This window comes from Ambystoma mexicanum, chromosome 6p (genome assembly GCF_040938575.1).
Source record: "Ambystoma mexicanum isolate Mex_15411 chromosome 6p, UKY_AmexF1_1, whole genome shotgun sequence".
Taxonomy (NCBI): domain Eukaryota; kingdom Metazoa; phylum Chordata; class Amphibia; order Caudata; family Ambystomatidae; genus Ambystoma; species Ambystoma mexicanum.
In genome coordinates this window covers 1,446,225,784-1,446,250,623 of record NC_090935.1, presented here as the reverse complement: position 1 = coordinate 1,446,250,623, position 24,840 = coordinate 1,446,225,784, and positions in this window count along the sequence as shown.

The window sequence follows — 24,840 nt, the reverse complement described above, 5'->3', positions numbered from 1 at the left end:
AGCTGAGCCTCTCTAAGCACAGTGAGCAGGGAGTCCATGTCTGGTTGCCCCCAGGTAACCTAGGGTGACCAACCCCAAGTTCCTTTCAAAAATACAAAAAAAGGTAGCAGGCGCCCCTCTCTCGAAAGAACAAGGCATGATAACCTGTTCAGTGGTTATTAACCACATTTAGATTCCATTATTGACTGGTTGTTCAATTCCACAGATTCTCTACTCATAGAACTCTAAGCAGGGAAGTAGTGAGAGAACCACAGACCCCGAGAAGAGTAGTAGAGGTGTTCCCGCAAAGCCTAAGGTAAGTGTTACAATTATAGCAGTACTATGGATCTTTAAATAATCTTTAAACATGAAAACAACTCCCCCTCCCCTGGAGCCACCACGCTCAGCTCGTAAGATACTATATCCTTCCAGCATGGTAACAAGGGAGGCATTGGTTGCAGATTCCTGAAGCCGGGTCACTGCAGTATCAAATAAATCAACCTGCAAATACAGTATATAATCAACAAGTTCTACTTCATGGTGAACCAGCAGAGATCAAGTGTTTAAAAATACAATTTTCAGGGATGCAGAAATAGCTGATGTAATTCTAGACTCACTCTGAAAATCAGACACTACCTTAGAAACTTCAGGTGATGTTGCCAAACACGTGCATGTGCACATCTCACATAGGTTCAGTCCACTCACCAGCATGGACTTCTATTCTCACATTTTCATCTAGCAGACTAATCACATTTATGTTATTCGCCAATCACCTACAAGGAACAATCAGAGAAACCAGGTGCCCATATTCACAATGAGCCTGGACCAGAAGAAAACACAAAACACAGAGACCCATGTAAGCCAGGAAGGCAAGAGGATAGGTGATGGGTGTTTGGAGACAGCAAGTGATTTTAGCTAGTTGTCGACTAGAGAATGGATGGACTGAGAGAAGACAGAAGGCTAGAGCTGGGAGGAGGAATCAGCGGCAGGGAGATATTCAAGCTAAGGAGGAGGTTGAGGAACATCTAAAGAGGGGGTAGCCAGAGGAGTATTAAAGAGGCGGTTGTGAGAAGAGCTAAGGGGATTTGGTGAGAGGGGCTAAGTAGAAGGAGGAGGTAGCAGCTAGAGGAGTTCATGAGTAGGTGCACAGTGGAGCTATGGAAGAGGTGGAGGGAAATGCTAAAGAAGTGGAGACAAGAGACTCACATACCTCACATACCCATTAGGCATGTGAGCAAGTGATGAGGAACGAGCATGAGGCCAAGGGTTGAGGAGTTCAGACAGGAGTTTACGGGTGATACAGAGAGTAAGAAGAGCATCTGAAGGCCCCCTAGGTATGAACACATGATGCAGCTGCCTGGAGGAGAGTCAGGCGGGGCAGGTGGGTGACAGGACCAGTTCCCTGGGACGGGGAAATAGACCAAAGCCAAAAGTACAGCCAGTCCAGCCTAGAGAGTGGTCTTCAACCTGAATTAGGCTTTTTGCCCTGCTGGGATATCCGCTTAGTGTAACAGGGTAAATGCCTTGACGCTGTCAGGGGGAAACAAGGACCCGGCTCGACTTGGAGCAGGAGGCCTAACAGGGTATTCACCAGACCTAGCTCTGCCAGATAGGCGGGGTGAGGGAGTAGGGTGGGCCCCAGTCACTCCCCTCCTCCTACACGTGCCATGCTTGTCAAGAGCGTTACTACTATCGATCGCACAGTGCCTGTCGAACACTATTCTTGACAGAATTCTTTGTGTTTTGTTGCAGGACAACTGGTCCCAGAAGGCCATGTAGCAGATGGCAATCACAGCATTCTGTTGGTGCCATTGGCTTCACAAGTTATTCAGGATCAACAATGCAAGTCAAACTGCCCAACCCACCAAAAAACAGGGACTCACCGTACCTCAGTGATTGCCATGAAACAAACGAGTCCCACAACAGACTGATCTACCTTCACATGGGGAAAAGGGGCAGAGATAAAGGGGGATGTGAACACCTCTAGGTGTTCTGGCCCAACCTTGGAGAGATGGGTAAGACCAGATTGAACTGAGATATCAGATTAGCAGGATAACCAATGGGAGGGGCAGGAAAGGAACAAAATGGGAAGAAAGGGGTATAAAAAAAATCAAGCGAAAGCTAAAACAAGTGAGAGATGTTCGGGTGAGGTCAGCTGAAGTGGAGGCAGATCAGAGAAACCAGATGGTGGAGCAGAGCATTGCACAGACTATGTTGTAGCTCGTAGCTAGGGGGTTGTTGGTAGTGAGAGAGAGAGGTACACCCTAGAGAAAGGGTGTGAATGAGTGAGTTTTGGTGGACCATGTGAAAAGATATAGGAAGAAAGTATGAAGATTAATTTAGTGAGAGTAAGAAGATCGTTGAGTGGGTGTGAGAGTGGAGAGGAAAGTATAGAGGAAAGTAGAGTAGAGCAGAAGGTTCTATGTTCATTCATCACCAGTTTTCTTTCTCAGCTTTATTTTTATTTGGGGGGCCCAACTCCCCCTACCCTATTATGTATTCCCTATACCCCATCCCACCCCACCCCTTATATGCTCTTAACACACTCCATATATTTTGATGCTATATTTTGGCAAAACATTTTCGGCAAAGAGTGCAGCGAAAAGAAATGGGCGATGGATGAACATCATAGCGAGTGGAGATGGGTGAGAGTGTTTGAATATTGGAAGGACTACAGATAGAGATGGAAGATAACTGGAGAGAGTGAGACAGGATGGGAGAAGGGGGAGAGGGTGAGAGAGTATATTAGGGGGAGTAGTAAAATCAGACAGAGGAGAGGAAGGGAACGAGTGACTCAGAGTGTCGGACATTGGCACCTTTAAAAAAACATCAAGCCCTACTGACAACCCTGAGGAGTGTTAGGCTAGGGTACCCCTAGGAAATCCCAGGAGGGTGTCAGATGTAGAAGGTCAATTGCCTTTTGGCCCTCAACAGATAATAGTATTAGACAGTAGGTGGTACCAATCGATAGCTGGGAAATCTGGGGTTAGAGACACCCGGAATAGGGGGGCTGGAGCCCACTGAAGTTCGAGAGAGGTAATTCCATTAGAATACCCTACCCACCTCTGACCCGAGACAAAACAGTTATTCTGACAATTTCTATAATAAAAACCCTTAAATCACCCTCCAAAGTATGTGAGTTAGTGAAGCCATCAGTGACCTTAGGCCTGCTCTCCATGTCCACATCAGCTGCAAGAGTGACTCACTTGCAAAAGCAAATGACCAGGAACTACCCACAACTGGCCAACTTAACAAAAGCTAGACTCCATGACCAAGGATGCTTGCAAACTAAGACAGAGTTATACCACAGAAGGAACAGAAAAACCTAAGAACATTCCTTTTTTATAAAGACTATTTTTGTTGTTGACCAACTTGGGTTCAAGACTGAAAGGCTTGAAGCCAGACGACAGGTCATCCTGGCAATTGTGGTCTAGAGAACTATGACAAGGAAGGCTGAGGTTGGACTTTGGGTGGGGGGAGGGTTAGGGAAGAGGGGAGAAGTTAGTCCTCTATTTTGGTGCATAATAATCTATTCTGGAGAAAGTTATTAATACAAAGGTTACTGAGAAATGGTTTGTCTTTGTCAAGTTCTTTGATCCAAGTCTACTTCGTGACAGTGCCTGAGGTAATTATATATATATACACACACTCTCTCTCTCTCTCTCTCTCTTGCTCTCCCCCTCCCCCTCTCTCTCTTCCTCCTCTCTCTCTTCTCTTGGGTCTTCGGGATCCAGGAGCTGCTAGCAAACATTTGACCTCCTGGGCTTTGGTCGCTTGCTATAGAGGGCAGTTGATTTCTACCCTGTTAGTCCTGGGTGGATGTTTACGCTGCAAATAATGTTTTCGCACACACCCAGCAAAGGGCAGGCACATTCTATGCGTCAGTGAGCTCCCCTGGACCGAATCCTCAGTGAACCACCTGGATAAGGTTATCAACAAGCATGGTTTCATTATTATTCACTTTGGTGGGTTTGCCTGTCTAACAAGACCACAGGTTATGGCTTCCAGTGAGCCCATGTCTATTTTATCTATTTTTCTCACTTTTCATCTCTAGATTTCAGCCAATACTAGCCTTGTGGCCCATGTTGACAAGGCTTTCCATTTCTGTATTAAGCTGACCCTGACTCATTTAAGTTAACGAGTAGAGTCTGAAGACTCCCCCCTTCTCACACGCATCTATGAGAGACTGAGAGAAAAAGAAATGGTAGATCTCTGCAAAGTGGTAAAAGTGCCTCCAATGCTTGGTATAGCCAATGCATTTAAATCCCATAGATAAGATGTCTAAGTAGCTCATAAATGGTAATTGGGCCTCATTATGCTGGTGCTACCGGCAGGTTGCCACCAAACTCGTAACACTGTTCCACCACCTGATATCCCATTTCAAGTCCCAGCGGCCTGGAATGTCAGGCGACGGAAAGTGTAAGTCCAAAAGGACTCCAAAGGAATGGGGACACAGAAGCACCGGCACTGTTGCGAACAGTGCCGGTGCATCTGTGAAAACCATGCCTGCAGGGGCCAGTGCCCTCGGTAGGTCTGACCTGCTGGGAGCAATGGCCCCTGCAGACATACTTGTAGTTTGGCGTCCGGGAATGGTGCCAGTATGCTGCTACCAGCACCCTTATTTCCAGACCGCCAGGCTTTGCAAGACCCTTATCTAGGGGTCAGGGAAAGCGGGACCTCACTGGGAGAGACTCCCTTTAGGGGACAAGGACTCCCGTTCCTTTGAGGAACTGCCTAAGCCATGTCCCTTAGTGGCATATATGGGACTGTCAGATATGAAGAAAACTATAGAAGCCAGGGACTTCGCAGAAGACAAAACTGAAATATATATTTGCGAACAAGAAAGAGGATTGGTCTCTTTAACAAGGGACTTCCATATAACTGAGACAAGTAGACTGAAGACAGAACACGCCTAGGAGCGGAGTGTGTAAGCAGCGGAAGCCCTGAGAGGTGGAGCCGAAGATAGCAGCGGAGCCTGCAACTTTCATAAGTGGCCTGAACGTGAGAATGAAATGCTGGAAGCCCAGCATTTACACGCAGTGAGAAGCAGAGGAGACAGGAAAAGCGCCTGTCCAACAACACTGAAACCACAACACTGAGGAAACAGCCAGACATCTGCTTACCCGCAGCCATACTTGGTCCCGGGAAGAGAGAGGCCTGAGGGCTGGGCGCCGGCGGAGTTTAGAAGATGGAGAAGCGGAGCAAATGAAGAGAACCCGAGCCAGTACAGGCCCTGGTGACGTTCCCCTGTGAAATCAAAAGGTAATGGGTAGAACGGGAGAACCGGTAGGCCGTCAGGGAATAATTATGAAGCAGAGCAACTCGTCCCAGTGGAAATGACGAGACTGTACAGGGGTCCTCTGATCACACCATATAAAATCATAATCCAAAAAGGAGCACACACCGGGCAAGAATCAACGCTGTTTATTACAGCTCGGCAAGCACACATCAAACAGAATAGTGGACTGGAACTTGTTGATGAGAGCTGACATCTGGGCATGCAGCGAACATTAGTTATATATTACAAATAGAATGGTCAAGGCATTAGAAACATTTGCAGCTCAAGTGTTCACATTTTCCAGCGTTCCCATGAAACTCATTGGCTAACCTACGTCATATCCTTAGTGCTAAGCGTATGTTAGTAGAACGTAATTGGAGCAAACAGGTCAACAGTATCCCAAAACATCGCCTCCTCGTGTGGCGCCACATCGCTTCTCACACCTCCCAGGAACAATTTGCAATTAGTAAAATAACATTTTACGTCCAATCCCTACAAACGGCGCTAGCTACTTTAGGATTTGACCAAGCTATCACCAAGCCTACACACATCAAAGGACGCACCTTAGATTGGGTGACACAACATAACTGCCCCATCCTCCTCCACGCCATATCTCCCATCCCCTGGTCTGACCATTTCTGCATCAACTTTCACATCGATACCTCACAAGGACCCGCTAGACCATCCATCCTTCTTCCTGCAAGGCTCTCAAGGAGCTCCAAAAAACTAACGAAGTAGTCGAAGCTTGGGTCAAACCTCTCCTAAAAAAAACGTCTATCGACCCATCTATCCCAGGGAACTACCGTCCGATCACAACCGTCCTCTTTCTGTTAAAGATTCTGGACAAAGCAGCCTACCTGCAGGTTCAAAAATGTATCGAAGACAACAACCTCCTTGGGCTACGCCAGTCCGGCTTCCGCCCTCGTCATGGTACCGAGACAGCTCTACTTGACCTAAAAAATCAAATAGATGACCTAAGAGATGCAGGAAAACCAGCTCTCCTCCTGCTTCTAGACCTCTCGGCGGCCTTCGATTTGGTTGAGCATAAAACTCTTTGCCACTATCTCACAGCCTCAGCCCACTTCTCAACCAAAGTGTGTGACTGGATCTCCTCATTCCTTCAGGAGAGGGTAATGAAGGTCTTCTCAGACTCCGCTAACGCTACACCTAGCCCTATCAAATGCAGAGTCGCACAGGGCTCCTGCATAGCAACCACACTTTACTACCTCTTTACGAGACCTCTTTTCAGGATACTTACTCTCTGGGCATCTCATATACAAATTATGCAGATGACACACAGGTTCTCATCCCCCTGTCAGGTGATTACACTACGGACCTGGACACACTCAACAGGATCTATGCCACCATTCAATCATGGATGGCTGAGAACTGGCTCTGTCTAAATAGTGATAAGACCTAACTCCTGCTTGTCGGCTCCCCTTCGACTGGGCAAACTTGATATAAAGTACCAATCTTTCATCGTGGATAATATTCCCATCAGAGTCTCTCAAACGATCAACACACTCGGTGTGTATCTCGAACCCAGCCTCACCATGGACAGACACTCAATGCCATCGCCTCCTCCGCAGCATATCACTCCAAACTCACTAATGCTATCAGGCCCTTCCTATCACAGCAAAATTGCATCTCAATAGCCAGAGCCATCATCGATTCCAGACTGGACTATTGCAATGCCCTGTTCATTGGTACCTCCCAAAAAAACCTTGCCAAACTCCAGATTGCCCAAAATAATGCCCTAAGAGCTGCTACAGGAATCTCGCGCAAGGAACACATCTCGGGGATCAGGAGGCAGGTACATTGGCTCCCCATCAAGGAAAGGGTGGTCTTCAAAACTTTGGCCCTTACACATAAGTGTCTTCATGATCAGCCCCCCCCCTATCTGACACAGAACATCACCAAACAAACGGTCGTCAGACCGTCGAGGGCAGCCTATGCTAACTGCATCACTGTCCCACACACGCGCAGAGTGCGTACAGGAGGCTCCAGCTTCCCCACTATGGCGGCAACCTTATGGAACAACCTCCCAGCTCAGATTAGATCAATCGAATGACACACAGCCTCCCGCAAGCCCTTAAAAACCCAGCTCTTCATCTAGAGAGCTCTTCATACTAGGTCTGCACTACTATTATATCACCATGTATATGATATCATCCGTTTTGCCATCTGCTACCTAGACAAAAGTATGAGTAATCAACTGTAACTATCACTATGCACCATTTTAACCTATTATTTTAAAAAAATGATCGGGGGTGAACCCACCCAAACCCCCTTTTATTGGTGCGGGTTCCCTCGCTATGCTCTGATTGTTGTGGCATATCTGGGACATATATTTACGCCCATCGAGTTAAGAAATTCACCAGCCGCAGACCAAAGAGGGATCCAGACTGAGTAAATCCTGGAAGATCCTTCTCTGAAGAACTTGTGTTTTGTGTTATTTGCATAGAACTGGACCTCTGTGATTAGGTTTTGTGAACTCTTGTTGGCCAAACCTTCAACATTTATGTTTAAAGCTTACAGTTGCCATAAGGCTAAAAGACTCATTAAGATTAGGGTTTTGAACTTTCTGTTGGCCATATCATTTTACTTTATTTTGTAGAATAGGCTTTCCCAGGGATAGACTAGGACTTGTAAGAATAGGGTGAGAATGGTGGGTGAGGATTTGGATACTTTTCTACAAAGGTGTTGGGCACCTGAATAAAGACCCACTGCATTGGTTAACAAAATGATTCTTCTCACCTGTTCGTTCCGCATCTTTAAATGCGGCTCATAATGTCGCCATCTTGAAATTCTTCTGGTGTGTATTTGGGCAATCTGCAGATACAGGGAGTTGACCTGCTGCATCTCACTGCCTCTCCACCCAACATCGAGGATTGGGGTTATTCGAATCCTTCGCTTGGTGAGGTAGTGTTATACGTACTTTGTGCTTTGGTTTACAAATGCTGTGCCAGTCAGAGGATGCCTGGCTCGCACATTGCCTGGCAGGAGTTTAACATGTGAATATGGTGCTGTGGTCTGCTCTGGCTGTACTCTAGATACTACAGAGTTGTCATACAAGTGTTCATAAGGTGATGATGGTATTTTCCTGAGCGACTTTAGAGAAGAGATCTGAAACCCCGCTGGTAGGGGTATTGAGCCTGCGGGATCCCACTCCTTCCACACAATGTAAGGCACTTTGAGTAGTGGCTGGACCAGCCCGCTCCTTAGTGGTTCACACCCTCACATACCAAGACAGGGAGTTAATTCAAGTCACCATTCTTTGTGCGTAAGTGTGAGAGAGACAGAGGCAAGGAGACAGACTGTGAGAGGTGTGTATGGCATCACAGACGAATGTATCCACAAAATACTCAAAACAAGTAGGTGGTTTAAACTAAAGGCTGGTGTAATGCCTACAAACAGCATTGAGGCGCAGAAAGCCCAGTAAATAACTGAAGCAAGTGCAAAATCCTAGTCTACGAAAGGACCAAGTTCCTAAGCACAAGTGCCCAAGTCTGCAACAGTTTGTGTCCAGGGTTAACCACTGTACCAAAGTCCCTTGCCTAACTCTCTGGGTGGATGGTGGGTTTACCAAGGGGTCTAGTTGCCACCACATGTTATTACAAGCTGGACTGGTAAAGCGCTGGTAGTATCCCCTGGTGACCAGCGTACAGGGGTTTGCTACATAGAACTCATAGAAGGGCCAGTCTCATTTAGGGCCCCTTGTAGTGGCAGTAAAACGGCAGTGGTACCAATTAAACACTGTCACTTTAAGGGATTCATCCGCCAAGAGTACCTGCCCTCCAAACCAGAGTTTATTTTGACATCAGTGCAGTGTGTGACACTAGTTGTCTCAGCCGTTATATTGAGAGGGGCCGCTCCCTGCTGGAGCAAGATTTAATGGGACTGAGGCATGCCCATATTCTTCTATTCTGTTATTTATATAGTGCGGCACACCCAAAGGCCTCAGAGTGCTGATAAGACTAACAAACCTCATTGGTCTTTGCCTTTATCAAAAAGAAAAGTCTTCAGGCATTTCTTAAACTAAACTAAAGATTGACTTGTCCTCAGAGAGGAAGGTAATGCGTTCCAAACAAAGGAGTCCAGGCATCAAAGCTGGTACCACCAAACTTTTTTAGAACAAAACGTGGACAGTCCAGAAGGGCATCCTTATTAGAGGGCAACGTTTGTCTATTAGGTGCCCTTTTAATACGAGTACTAAGGTAAGAGGGGCATTGCTGGCAAACACTTAAAAACAAGGGTAGTGGCTTTATGCCACACGGTCTGCTCTACGGGGAGACAATGTAGTTTTCGGCGGGCCTTGGACACATCAGATTGCCTCCCTACCCCCCGAACTGCTCCAACAGCCCCATTCTGAGTAACTTGCAGTTTCTTAATGTTTGACTGTGAGGTACCAACCAAAAGACTGTTACAATAATCACGTTTTGCATTAATGGTGCAGAAGCTCCTAGGGTCCTATTCTTTTCAGATAGATAAGAGCGTATGTGTCCCAACAGTCTGATCATGTACAGGCAGGATGAACTAAGATGCCACATGTGTGTTAGATGTTAGTTGTTAGTTTAAATAGACTCCCAGCATTTTGACATGCTGTGCAACAGGTATGGCATTACCCGCAATCAAGAATTGGCTATATTGAGGATCCATTTTCTTCAACCTAGCACCAGTTCCAATGATAAGCAGTTCAGTTTTCTTTTCATTTAGAGCTAGGGAATTTAACGCCATCCATGACTGAATTGCCAGAAAGACTTGTCTAACCATATCAGCATCCTGAGTGTAAACCCCAGAAAGTTCAAGGAGGATCTGGGTGCAATCCGCATAATTAGTGAACTGCACGCCCAGACGATACAAAAGGTCACACAAAGACATGATATAAACTTTAGATAATAAAGGATAAAGAAGATCCGTGCGGCACATCGCAGGTAAGAAACACAGAGGAAAACTGATACTCATTCTTAATAACTTTAGCTTGTCTGGGCCGAAGAAAAGATTTGAACCACATTGCAGCATTTTTAGAGCATTTTCCTATCCTGACAAGGCTTTCAATCAATAGTGTAAGAAAGGCATGGTATCAAAATAAGACAGACACAAGTGACCACAGTTCAAGGGTGTTTATTGGACGTTAAAAGAGGTGTGATAAACACTTATCTAAACCTAATTCTAAGATGGGAGCAAGCTATGACCATCATATAATAAAGAATGCAATCCTAGTGGAGTTTTGTCAAATAAAAAAGGGCCCATACTAAAAAAAGAAAATGATTGCCAATCCTTACTACTTGTTACAAATAGTGTGGTGTGCAGTTCATAAAAGAAGTGTTCACAAAATGATAATCAGGATACTTGGGCCGATGGCCTCCCTTCCCTACGTTTTCCGCACAGGGCAAGACGATTCACTCTGAGCAAAGCGCACACTCTGGCGTTTGCGGTACAAGGATACAATGGCAGTTTCAGCATCAGGGCCTGTGCTCAAGTGTCTTTTCTATCAAAGTCTCTTGTTTCAGAGGGCCTGATGTACAAAACAAAAATAGAGAGTTTCTTTCTTCTTGTAACTAAACGATTTGGGATGTTTCTCCCTGGATCCCCCTCAGCCGGGCTCAGATCCCTTCATTTGGTGTTTTCAAAACAATTCCTTCTCGGGTGACTCACGGTTCACCCCGGACCCCCCTCTGCCACGCTCCGATCTCTCTTCACATTCAACTAATCTCCCTCAGCTGGGCTAGGACCAATTGCAGTTCACCTTATACTTATCAAAGACTTTCGATTGTGCACAGTTTGACCCATCGCAGGACCACTTCGATATAAAGTTCCTTTCTGACAACGCTGTTCCCCTTCAGTTAGATACCAACGGAGACCTTCGAATGAGCAACCCTGTGGTGCTGGACCACTCTGTATATGGTATCAGATCTAGCTTTCAACAGTTCATTCACTCCTTTAGTTTCCAATTGTTCGTGCCTCTTATCACATGCTCTTCAAACACAGTCCTTTGTGGAGTTCTTCATACAACGTTGCTGCTTGCAACCTTGGTTCAAATATAGGGTGATTTTGTATCGGTTTCTCCGACTCACGGCCTGTGCTGCTTTTACTGGCATGTCTTTCTTGCAGGAGCCAAGGACAGTACCACAGCGGCAATCGCTCCCCCCGGGCCTGTGTTATCGACAATGGAGAGTCCCGGATACCTTTGATGGACAGCTAGGTCTGGTCAGCCTCAGTTCCTTGTCTTAGGTGTCTAAATTTCCAAAGCTTGTGAAAATAGCAGTTTTTAGAGGTCAAGGGTACTTCCCTCCTTGCAATCCTCTCTGGTCTTGCTGCCTTTCTCCTCGTGTTAAATCGCCCCTTTAGAACTGCTGCTGACTCGTGTGCTTTTCCTCACTCAGAGTGTGCTTTCGTGCTCCGCCTTTTATCTGTGTGAGGAAGTGTGATGGGAGTCAGGTGTGTGTAATGATCAGTAATTGCCTTCCCTTGCCTGACCATAGTGTTGGGATAGGCCAGGTATGCGGCTCTGGTGTTAGTCCGTTGTTGCTCACGATGAACTGTCTGTGAGAAAGTGTTTGTGTCGGAAAAGGGGGGGTTGAGCTTCCAGGTTTCCTACCTGGTAGGATGGGGGAAAGGTGTTACAAGAAAGGGGATACCGTGTCTCACCCTTCGGTGTGCCACTTTCACTCCCCGAAGACCCCTCATCCAGGTGATCCTCCCACACTGGTGCACCCCCAGGAACTGGATCCAATAGCGATGGTTGTGTCCTGGACACCTGGATGACAGACCCCAGGGACTGGCAGGTGAGACACCTTCAGGTTTCTCACAATAGGTCATGATAGACTAAATCGAACGCAGCCGATAAGTCGAGCATCAAAAGCAATGCAGTATGACCTTTGTCAACATTTATAACAACATTAGATTTAAAATCTAACAAAGCAGTTTCTGTACCGTGCTTTGTGCGAAATCCAGACTGGCCTATTCCAAGTATTTAATGTTGTTCAATAAATTCATCATAATGACAATTTTGTCAAGAATTTTTAAGAAAAATGGCACGTTGGTTATAGGCCTCAGATTTGGGGGTGGGGCAGCAGGGTCCAAACTATTTTTTTTGAAGCGGGGAAATCCAGGCTTCTTTCAAACAATCCAGTAGCTGAGCTTCAGAAAAAGAAAAGGAAAGGAACAAGAAAGTCTTTAAATAAAGAAGCAGGACAAATAATACCTTTACAAGAGGTTGGTTTCATAGTTTGAACACTGTTTTGAACCTCCCTTTCAGATAGCCCCTTAAACATAAAGAGTGGGATTGAATCCAGTGATTCACCTAGAGCAGGCATGGGTTGAGATTGAACTACAGATTTCTCAAGCAGCATGACTCGTTTTGCACTGACTTCTTGATGACAAATAACTTTCCGGGTAAACTCATCCTGAATATTCTGACACCAACTATTACCAACTTCAATGCTGAGTTGAATGGATTTTCCTTCCAATTCATGAAGAACAGAAAAAAGTTCATATGAATTGGATTTAGCTGTGACAATTCTGTCATTAAAGTTAACTTGCTTCGCTTTAAGAATAGCATTTTTGTATCTTTTTACGGCCATTTTATAAGCCACCAGTGTGGAGTCACAAGGATATTTGCCTCTAACTTCATTCAGCGGCACCTTTATTTTGCCTAAATGATATTACCTCAAAATTAAATCAATGATTTTGCTGAGAAGCTTTTTTCACGGCAATAAGATGTAAAGCTGCCAAGGTATCAAATGCAATATTAGTGATGGATCTAAAATGCTTTGTAAAATGTTCCAATGAGATATAAAGGGAAAGTTGGCTAACTGAGGGAGCACTGAGAAAGCAAAAGCCTCTGAGGTAACTTTGCGGATGTTTCTAACCATTAATTGTTTCTTTGCCTCTGGACAAGAGGGAGACAGATGGCAAAGCAAAAAAAAGATTGAATATAATACAGAAATGATCAGACCAAGAGTAGTTTTCCACACTTACAGGTGAAATATTAATGTTCCTGTTTAGTATCCAATCAAGGATGTTGCCCCCAGTGTGGGTAGCTGTCTTCACATGTTGCGTGAATCTAGAAGCATCCAACAAGTTCAAAATGGACAGAGCATGTCTGCCCACAAATGAAAGTCCCCAAGTATATGAACATGATAGGAAGATTTCAACATTGCACCTCATTCGGCAAACAATTGTTCCTTGAATTCTGGGATTTTATTGGGTGGCCTATAGAGTAGAAGTATGATCAATGAGGTTGTTACATTAATGCTTAATTTAACCATCATTGATTCACATTGGTCCAAATCTATTATTGTCATGATTACAGGACCGTTCCATAGGACTTCCCCCAAAAGGTCTTGGGCTGCTGTGTATCATTCCTGGGCTATGAGTAGGGAGAACCCAGTGGCCAATTGTGATTCAGACTTTCCCGCTTTATTCAACATGGCCGCCAAGCGGCCGTCCCTGAGTCCTGCGGAGCATTCCAGTAGTACAGGCTTCGCGAGTATTTAAGCCCCTCCCCTCGGTGGAGCTGCACTTCGCGTCCTCTTGCTGTTAGCGGACGCTTACCTCAGCTCGTTTCTGACAGGAATTTCTTGCCCTTAGTTTTCCCTTTTGTCATTGAAAATTCCTGTGCCTGTGTCACTCTCAGTTCACATTCGTCGTAGATTTCCTAGTTCCCACTTGAATTCCGTCAGTTCACAGTTTCCGAGTGTCCGGTGAGGAGGAGCGTTCTTCTGTCAGGAATTACAGGAGAAGCTGTCCGTGTTGTTTCTTCTCACCGCAAGTAAAGTTTCTTGTGAAACATTATTTGGGCATCTAGTTTTCTCGTTAGCCTGTTTGGTTAGTAAGCGAGCTTTAGTAGCTCGTGTCACTAGGAATTTACTGTGGCTGTGGTATAGCACTTTAATTGTTTATTCCGTAGTTGAGCAGTCTAATCACAGCAGCTTTTTGTTTCACATGGTTTGTTCACATACACGTAGGAACATACAGTACATGTAGAGTCCCACCTTGTTGGTTCCCTCAGTCCCTCTGGTGTTATTGGAGGAAAATAACAGGATTGTGGCATTGCCTGATAGAGGTGTCTGGTTTACATTGTGTGTATGAGCAACGCACTCTCTAGTAAATGTTCCAGTGACATTCCCTTCAGATTAGGAGTGATTTTCTCCTCATGTTCTTGGCACCCAGCGTCTCTCTGTCATTGAACCTTTTCCAGCATACAACTTACCTCCTGAGGCATTAGTACTCCCATAACCCTTCCATTCGAGTTGGTTCCTGTTCCCGCTCTCATTCAATCCCATCTTCAGGACTTGCGCCCCTGCACAGATGCAGGACGGATAGCTCATCAAAACACAATAAGAGGTGAGCAGGGCGAACTCAGTGGGAAGGAGTGTTGGTTGGTGAGGAGACAATTCTCAGTTATACAAAAAAAGGTAGCAGGCGCCCCTCTCTCGAAAGAACAAGGCATGATAACCTGTTCAGTGGTTATTAACCACATTGAGAGTTCGCAGCCATTGCTTTTTGCTCACTGTACCTTCACAGATAGGAAATATCCATTTGCATATCAGTCTTTGTCCCACCCTCAAGGGCAGTCCAGCACCGAAATGCTATGGCAATTCCTCTCTAAACAAGAGTACCATCAGCAACCCCATACACGTGTTTCAGCCTTGTTGGGCATCATCAGTGAGGTGAAGCTGAGCCTCTCTAAGCACAGTGAGCAGGGAGTCCACGTCTGGTTTCCCCCAGGTAACCTAGGGTGACCAACCCCAAGTTCCTTTCAAAAATACAAAAAAAGGTAGCAGGCGCCCCTCTCTCGAAAGAACAAGGCATGATAACCTGTTCAGTGGTTATTAACCACATTTAGATTCCATTATTGACTGGTTGTTCAATTCCACAGATTCTCTACTCATAGAACTCTAAGCAGGGAAGTAGTGAGAGAACCACAGACCCCGAGAGGATTAGTAGAGGTGTTCCCGCAAAGCCTAAGGTAAGCATTACAGAACGCGAAGCCGTACAGAAAAGTGCTCTGCCTGAACACCATGGGAACTTCTGAGGTAGATCAATTAACCCAACTCCTGGGAGAACTAAGGGCTGAAGTCCATGCAGCTCGATCTGAAAGCAGTGTCCTTAGAAGGGAATTGGGGGTAAATAGAGAGCGCACTGAGGAGCTGGCTCGTCAATTATTACAAAATCAAGCGGGACAAGTGCCCTTACCCCAAAGTAACCCCCAAGCTTCCACCTCCGCATCATCCCCGGTTCCAGTCCAAGTAGTCATTCCTGGGAATATTCCTCTGGCACCCCCGGAGCGTTTTACAGGGGATCCTAAAAAATGTGCAGTCTTCTTGAACCAGTGCAGATTGCATTTCTTGTGTAGACCTGGGGTTTTTCCCACAGACCAATCCAAGGTAGCATTTGTATTGTTGTATCTGAGGGGATGTGCAGCCGATTGGTCTATTCCCCTGGTTAATAGGGATGACCCGGTGTTAACGAACTTTGCAGAATTCCAACGAGAGTTAGAAAAACTATTTGCTCGTCACACGCAAGGACAGGCATTGGACAATGAATTGCTGTCACTTAAGCAGGGTAACCAGGAACTGCTTGCATATGTGGCCACTTTTAATAGGCTGGTGGCAGAAACCAATTGGCCCACATAAAAAAGAACTACATTATTTTATTGTGGATTACGCAGCGAGTTGAAAGATGTGTTAGCTCAGGTAGTAAATCCGCCTGAAAACCTCACAGAATTCATTGACTTGACCATACAATTGGATCACCATTTACAGGACAGAAGCAAAGATCGAGCTCGTCAAGATAACTGAGCGTTTTTAGTTCGTCCAAAAGAGCCCTTGTTAAAACCAGGCTTAGACCCGCATCCTGAACCTATGCAGTTGGGGGGAATCCGTGGTCCCATATCCCAAGCCGAGAGAGAGAAAAGACGTCAACTCCAGTTGTGTTTGTATTGTGGCAAGGCTGGCCACTTTTTTAAAAGATTGTCCTGTTAAGCCTACGAGGAAACTGTTGGGGGGTGTAAATCAAGATAAAAAGGATCAGGTGACGGAAAACTCCAGTGCCCGACAAGCCCAGAGGTCAGCTTGTCAAGCATGAAAAAGGTTGCTGTGACCTCACACTTTGTGTTCTCAATTGTCCTGTTTAGTTCCGAGACTCCCACGAAGAAGAATGCACTAACTGCTTACATTGACTGTGGAGCTATTGGCAATTACATGGATCTAAATCTGGCAAGTGAATTGGGATTCCCCTTAAGGGAGAAATTAGAAGTTGAGAATGTCTCAAGGGTCGATGGCACTCCCTTGGTGTCAGGTCCTGTGACGCAGTGCACTAATAATCTCATCATGCTCTGTCAGGAAGGACACAGGGAGAGGATCTCTTTCGACCTTATTCGAGCCCCACAATTTCAGATCATCTTGGGAATGCCTTGGTTAGAAAAACAAAATCCCCTAATTGATTGGCGTTCCCGAACCTTAACCTTTGCCTCTAGTTGTCAAAATACCTGTATGCTCTAAGAAGACCCAGTGACACTGTCGCAGCCGGGTCCAAGTACACAGACGACTCTAGGTCTCATCGGTTCCTTGCCAGAAGTGTATAGTGGATTCCAGAATATCTTCCAAGAAGAAAAGCAGGCTGAAATCTTGCCCCCACACAGGCCATATGATTGCCAAATCGGTATCATGCTGGGAGCACAGCTTCCGTGTAGCAGAATCTATGCCCTTACGGAAAAGGAAAATGTCCATTTGAGGCACTATCTGGATCAATACCTGGCCAACGGATTCATCAGGCCATCCAAGTCTCCAGTGGCCTCGCCGCTCTTTTTTGTGCCCAAAAAAGAAGGTGAATTGAGAACTTGTATTGATTATCGAGCATTGAATCAGATCACTGTGAAGAATCGATATCCTCTTCCCCTCATTTCTACCTTGCTAGATCAGGTGAAACAGGCTCAAATATTCACCAAGCTCAACCTCCGTGGCGCCTATCATCTTATTCGAATCAAACAGGGAGATGAGTGGAAGACTGCCTTTCGAACGCGATTCGGCCTCTTCAAATACCAAGTGATGCCCTTTGGGCTTTGCAACACTCCAGCGGCCTTTCAGTCCTTTATGAATGACATCTTCAGAGAACTGTTGGATATCTGTGTGGTGATTTATGTGGATGACATCCTAATCTTCTCCTCAAACCTTTCAGATCATATAAGGCATGTGACCGCGGTACTTCAAACCCTCAAGGACAACTCTCTTTACGTCAAATTAGAAAAATGTCAGTTTCATGTTCCTGAAGTGGAGTTTTTGGGATTCATCCTGTCGGCAAATGGAATCAAGATGGACAACAGAAAGGTTGATGCTATCCTTACCTGGCCAGTGCCCACTTCGATTAAAGGAATTCAAAGTTTCCTTGCCTTTGCAAATTTTTATCAGCAATTCGTCTCTGACTTTTCTCGTTTGGTCCATCCCATCACCACCTTGCTCAGAAAGAACAGAAGGTTTGAGTGGACCAAGGAAGCTAATGACGCCTTTGAGAAGCTAAAAGAACGTTTTACTGCAGCACCGGTGCTTCAACACCCGCAGCCTGATCTTCCATTTGTGGTGGAAACAGATACCTCAAATGTGGCTATGGGAGCTGTTTTGTCCCAGTGTAACCCGAACACCCAAGAACTGCACCCTGTGGCGTTCTGGTAAAAAAAAATGTCCTCTGCAGAATTGAACTACACGATTATGGATAAGGAGCTATTGGCTATTAAATGTGCTCTTAAGGAATGGAGGCATCACCTGCTTGGAGCAAGGCACACGGTAACCATATTTACCGACCATCGAAATTTGCAATATCTACACTCCGCCAAGGCACAATCCTCTAGGCAGTTACGATGGGCTCTCTTCTTTGCGGAATACAACTTTGTCATTACCTTTCGACCAGGTGTGCGTAACGGAAAGGCCGATGCCTTCTCCCACATTGGAAAAGGGGAAGAAGCTTATATGCCTGTGAATCCTGTGTAGATAATTTCCGGAGAGAAGGTGCTGGGAATCATGGATACTTCAGACCCGATCCTCGAAGAGCTGAGAAATCAGATTAAATCTAACATCTCTCAGGAGGAATTGTCTAGGTGGGAGTCAAAGGGAGATTGTTTTTCAGTACAGGATGGGTTGCTGTTTTATCAGGAACGTCTGTATTTGCCCACCTCCCAGCTGCAAGCACAAGTGATTGCTAATTATCATGGAGCTCTGTTGGAAGGACATCCAGGTATCACCAAGACCTTGGAGAAGGTGAAGAGATCCTACTGGTGGCCTACTTGGCGAAAGGATGTTGTCCAATTCTTGAAGACCTGTGGTAATTGCGCACAAAATAAAACTCATAAAAAGAAACCTGCTGGCCTCCTCTTACCCTTGGATGTTCCACCTGCTCCCTGGCACACCATTTCCATGGACTTCATTACTGACTTACCTAATTGTGAAGATTTTAATACTATCTTGGTGGTGGTGGATTTATTTTCCAAAATGGCGCATTTTGTGGCATTAAAAGGATTACCAACCGCCTCGGTCTTGGCAAAGACCTTTTTGGAAAACATAGTGAAGCTGCATGGCTTCCCTCCAATAGTGATTTCAGATCGGGGAAGTCAATTTGTTTCCAAATTCTGGAAGAGACGTTGTGAGTTAGCAAGAATCGATGTGCGCATGTCCACCAGCCATCATCCTCAGACAGATGGCCAAACTGAACGAACCAACCAAACCTTGGAACAATATCTGAGATGTATGCTGCACCAACTGGAAGACACCTGGCTAAATGTTTTGTGGATTGCTGAGTATGCTTATAACAATTCTGTCCATGCCTCTACTGGATTTAGCCCATTTTACACTCTGCATGGCCGACACCCACCTACGTTGGCCTATGACCCACTTGAAACTTTGGAAATGCCAGCTGTGAAGTCTCTGCACGAAAAAATTACAATGGCAGTGGATCAAGCACGAAAACAATTATCTTTGGCAAAAGAGTCACAAAAAAAATTTGCGGATATCAAAAGATGCAATGCTCCAGACTATAAGGTGGGGGATTTGGTGTGGTCGGCCACCAAGACCCTGGGCTTAAAAGGGTCACGAAAATTTCTTCCACGATTTTCGGGGCCATTTACCATTGAGAAAGTGATCAACCCTGTTGCTGTGAAACTAACACTTCCAAAGACTATGAAAATCCATTCGGTCTTTCATGTTTCCCTTGTGAAACCAGTTCATCCAAACACACGCATCCCCGATGCTCCAGCTCCTGTGGAAGTAGAAGATCAACTTGAATATGAAGTTAAGGCAATCTTGGACTCTAAGATAATACGCAACAAATTGTTCTACTTAGTGGAGTGGAAAGGGTAAGGCCCTCAGGGTAGAACATGGGAGCCTTTGGAAAATATTAATGCCCCCAGATTGTTAAGGGCCTGTCACCGCAACAACCCATGCAAACCCAAGAGAGGAGGCTCCAGTTTAGGAGGGGTTTTGGGGGGGAATACTGTCATGATCACAGGACCGTTCCATAGGACTTCCCCCAAAAGGTCTTGGGCTGCTGTGTATCATTCCCGGGCTATGAGTAGGGAGAACCCAGTGGCCAATTGTGATTCAGACTATCCCGCTTTATTCAACATGGCCACCAGGCGGCCGTCCCTGAATCCTGCGGAGCATTCCAGTAGTACAGGCTCCGCGAGTATTTAAGCCCCTCCCCTCGGTGGAGCTGCGCTTCGCGTCCTCTTGCTGTTAGCGGACGCTTACCTCAGCTCGTTTCTGACAGGAATTTCTTGCCCATAGTTTTACCTTTTGTCATTGAAAATTCATGTGCCTGTGTCACTCTCAGTTCACATTCGTTGTAGATTTCCTAGTTCCCACTTGAATTCCGTCAGTTCACAGTTTCCGAGTGTCCGGTGAGGAGGAGCGTTCTTCTGTCAGGAATTACAGGAGAAGCTGTCCGTGTTGTTTCTTCTCACCGCAAGTAAAGTTTCTTGTGAAACATTATTTGGGCATCTAGTTTTCTCGTTAGCCTGTTTGGTTAGTAAGCAAGCTTTAGTAGCTCGTGTCACTAGGAATTTACTGTGGCTGTGGTATAGCACTTTAATTGTTTATTCCGTAGTTGGGCAGTCTAATCACAGCAGCTTTTTGTTTCACATGGTTTGTTCACACACACGTAGGAACATACAGTACATGTAGAGTCCCACCTTGTTGGTTCCCTGAGTCCCTCTGGTGTTATTGGAGGAAAATAATAGGCTTGGGGCATTGCCTGATAGAGGTGTCTTGTTTACATTGTGTGTATGAGCAACGCACTCTCTAGTAAATGTTCCAGTGACATTCCCTTCAGATTAGGAGTGATTTTCTCCTCATGTTCTTGGCACCCAGCGTCTCTCAGTCATTGAACCTTTTCCAGCATACAACTTACCTCCTGAGGCATTAGTACTCCCGTAGCCCTTCCATTCGAGTTGGTTCCTGTTCCCGCTCTCATTCAATCCCATCTTCAGGACTTGCGCCCCTGCACAGATGCAGGACGGATAGCTCATCAAAACATAATAAGAGGTGAGCAGGGCGAACTCAGTGGGAAGGAGTGTTGGTTGGTGAGGAGACAATTCTCAGTTATCTTAGATTCCATTGTTGACTGGTTGTTCAATTCCACAGATTCTCTACTCATAGAACTCTAAGCAGGGAAGTAGTGAGAGAACCACGCACCCCGAGAAGAGTAGTAGAGGTGTTCCCGCGGAGCCTAAGGTAAGCGTTACAATTATAGCAGTACTATGGATCTTTAAATAATCTTTAAACATGAAAACAACTCCCCCTCCCCTGGAGCCACCACGCTCAGCTCGTAAAATACTATATCCTTCCAGCATGGTAACAAGGGAGGCATTGGTTGCAGATTCCTGAAGCCGGGTCACTGCAGTATCAAATAAATCAACCTGCAAATACAGTATATAATCAACAAGTTCTACTTCATGGTGAACCAGCAGAGATCAAGTGTTTAAAAATACAATTTTCAGGGATGCAGAAATAGCTGATGTAATTCTAGACTCACTCTGAAAATCAGACACTACCTTAGAAACTTCAGGTGATGTTGCCAAACACGTACATGTGCACATCTCACATAGGTTCAGTCCACTCACCAGCATGGACTTCTATTCTCACATTTTCATCTAGCAGACTAATCACATTTATGTTATTCGCCAATCACCTACAAGGAACAATCAGAGAAACCAGGTGCCCATATTCACAATGAGCCTGGTCCAGAAGAAAACACAAAACACAGAGACCCATGTAAGCCAGGAAGGCAAGAGGATAGGTGATGGGTGTTTGGAGACAGCAAGTGATTTTAGCTAGTTGTCGACTAGAGAATGGCTGGACTGAGAGAAGACAGAAGGCTAGGGCTGGGAGGAGGAATCAGCGGCAGGGAGATATTCAAGCTAAGGAGGAGGTTGAGGAACATGAACATCTAAAGAGGGGGTAGCCAGAGGAGTATTAAAGAGGTGGTTGTGAGAAGAGCTAAGGGGATTTGGTGAGAGAGGCTAAGTAGAAGGAGGAGGTAGCAGCTAGAGGAGTTCATGAGTAGGTGCACAGTGGAGCTATGGAAGAGGTGGAGGGAAATGCTAAAGAAGTGGAGACAAGAGACTCACATACCTCACATACCCATTAGGCATGTGAGCAAGTGATGAGGAACGAGCATGAGGCCAAGGGTTGAGGAGTTCAGACAGGAGTTTACAGGTGATACAGAGAGTAAAAAGAGCATCTGAAGGCCCCCTAGGTATGAACACATGATGCAGCTGCCTGGAGGAGAGTCAGGCGGGGCAGGTGGGTGACAGGACCAGTTCCCTGGGACGGGGAAATAGACCAAAGCCAAAAGTACAGCCAGTCCAGCCTTGAGAGTGGTCTTCAACCTGAATTAGGCTTTTTGCCCTGCTGGGATATCCGCTTAGTGTAACAGGGTAAATGCCTTGACGCTGTCAGGGGGAAACAAGGACCCGGCTCGACTTGGAGCAGGAGGCCTAACAGGGTATTCACCAGACCTAGCTCTGCCAGAGAGGCAGGGTGAGGGAGTAGGGTGGGCCCCAGTCACTCCCCTCCTCCTACACGTGCCATGCTTGTCAAGAGCGTTACTACTATCGATCACACAGTGCCTGTCGAACACTATTCTTGACAGAATTCTTTGTGTTTTGTTGCAGGACAACTGGTCCCAGAAGGCCATGTAGCAGATGGCAATCACAGCATTCTGTTGGTGCCATTGGCTTCACAAGTTATTCAGGATCAACAATGCGAGTCAAACTGCCCAACCCACCAAAAAACAGGGACTCACCGTATCTCAGTGATTGCCATGAAACAAACGAGTCCCACAACAGACTGATCTAACTTCACATGGGGAAAAGGGGCAGAGATAAAGGGGGATGTTAACACCTCTAGGTGTTCTGGCCCAACCTTGGAGAGATGAGTAAAACCAGATTGAACTGAGATATCAGATTAGCAGGATAACCAATGGGAGGGGCAGGAAAGGAACAAAACGGGAAGAAAGGGGTATAAAAAAAATCAAGCGAAAGCTAAAACAAGTGAGAGATGTTCGGGTGAGGTCAGCTGGAGTGGAGGCAGATCAGAGAAACCAGATGGTGGAGCAGAGCATTGCACAGACTATGTTGTAGCTTGTAGCTAGGAGGTTGTTGGTAGTGAGAGAGAGTGGTACACCCTAGAGAAAGGGTGTGAATGAGTGAGTTTTGGTGGACCATGTGAAAAGATATAGGAAGAAAGTATGAAGATTAATTGAGTGAGAGTAAGAAGATCGTTGAGTGGGTGTGAGAGTGGAGAGGAAAGTATAGAGGAAAGTAGAGTAGAGCAGAAGGTTCTATGTTCATTCATCACCAGGTTTCTTTCTCAGCTTTATTTTTATTTGGGGGGCCCAACTCCCCCTACCCTATTATGTATTCCCTATACCCCATCCCACCCCACCCCTTATATGCTCTTAACACACTCCATATATTTTGATGCTATATTTTGGCAAAACATTTTCGGCAAAGAGTGCAGCGAAAAGAAATGGGCGATGGATGAACATCATAGCGAGTGGAGATGGGTGAGAGTGTGTGAATATTGGACTACAGATAGAGATGGAAGATAACTGGAGAGAGTGAGACAGGATGGGAGAAGGGGGAGAGGGTGAGAGAGTATAATAGGGGGAGTAGTAAAATCAGACAGAGGAGAGGAAGGGAACGAGTGACTCAGAGTGTCAGACATTGGCACCTTTAAAAAAACATCAAGCCCTACTGACAACCCTGAGGAGTGTTAGGCTAGGGCACCCCTAGGAAATCCCAGGAGGGTGTCAGATATAGAAGGTCAATTGCCTTTTGGCCCTCAACAGATAATAGTATTAGACAGTAGGTGGTACCAATCGATAGCTGGGAAATCTGGGGTTAGAGACACCCGGAATAGGGGGGCTGGAGCCCACTGAAGTTCGAGAGAGGTAATTCCATTAGAATACCCTACCCACCTCTGACCCGAGACAAAACAGTTATTCTGACAATTTCTATAATAAAAACCCTTAAATCACCCTCCAAAGTATGTGAGTTAGTGAAGCCATCAGTGACCTTAGGCCTGCTCTCCAAGTCCACACCAGCTGCAAGAGTGACTCACTTGCAAAAGCAAATGACCAGGAACTACCCACAACTGGCCAACTTAACAAAAGCTAGACTCCATGACCAAGGATGCTTGCAAAGTAAGACAGAGTTATACCACAGAAGGAACAGAAAAACCTAAGAACATTCCTTTTTTATAAAGACTATTTTTGTTGTTGACCAACTTGGGTTCAAGACTGAAAGGCTTGAAGCCAGACAACAGGTCATCCTGGCAATTGTGGTCTAGAGAACTATGACAAGGAAGGCTGAGGCAGGACTTTGGGTGGGGGGAGGGTTAGGGAAGAGGGGAGAAGTTAGTCCTCTATTTTGGTGCAGAATAATCTATTCTGGAGAAAGTTATTAATACAAAGGTTACTGAGAAATGGTTTGTCTTTGTCTAGTTCTTTGATCCAAGTCTACTTTGTGACAGTGCCTGAGGTAATTATATATATATACACACACACACTCTCTCTCTCTCTCTCTCTCTCTCTCTCTCTCTCTCTCGCTCCCCCCCCCCTCTCTCTCTTCCTCCTCTCTCTCTTCTCTTGGGTCTTCGGGATCCAGGAGCTGCTAGCAAACATTTGACCTCCTGGGCTTTGGTCGCTTGCTATAGAGGGCAGTTGATTTCTACCCTGTTAGTCCTGGGTGGATGTTTACGCTGCAAATAATGTTTTCACACACACCCAGCAAAGGGCAGGCACATTCTATGCGTCGGTGAGCTCCCCTGGACCGAATCCTCAGTGAACCACCTGGATAAGGTTATCAACAAGCATGGTTTCATTATTATTCACTTTGGTGGGTTTGCCTGTCTAACAAGACCACAGGTTATGGCTTCCAGTGAGCCCATGTCTATTTTATCTATTTTTCTCACTTTTTATCTCTAGATTTCAGCCAATACTAGCCTTGTGGCCCATGTTGACAAGGCTTTCCATTTCTGTATTAAGCTGACCCTGACTCATTTAAGTTAACGAGTAGAGTCTGAAGA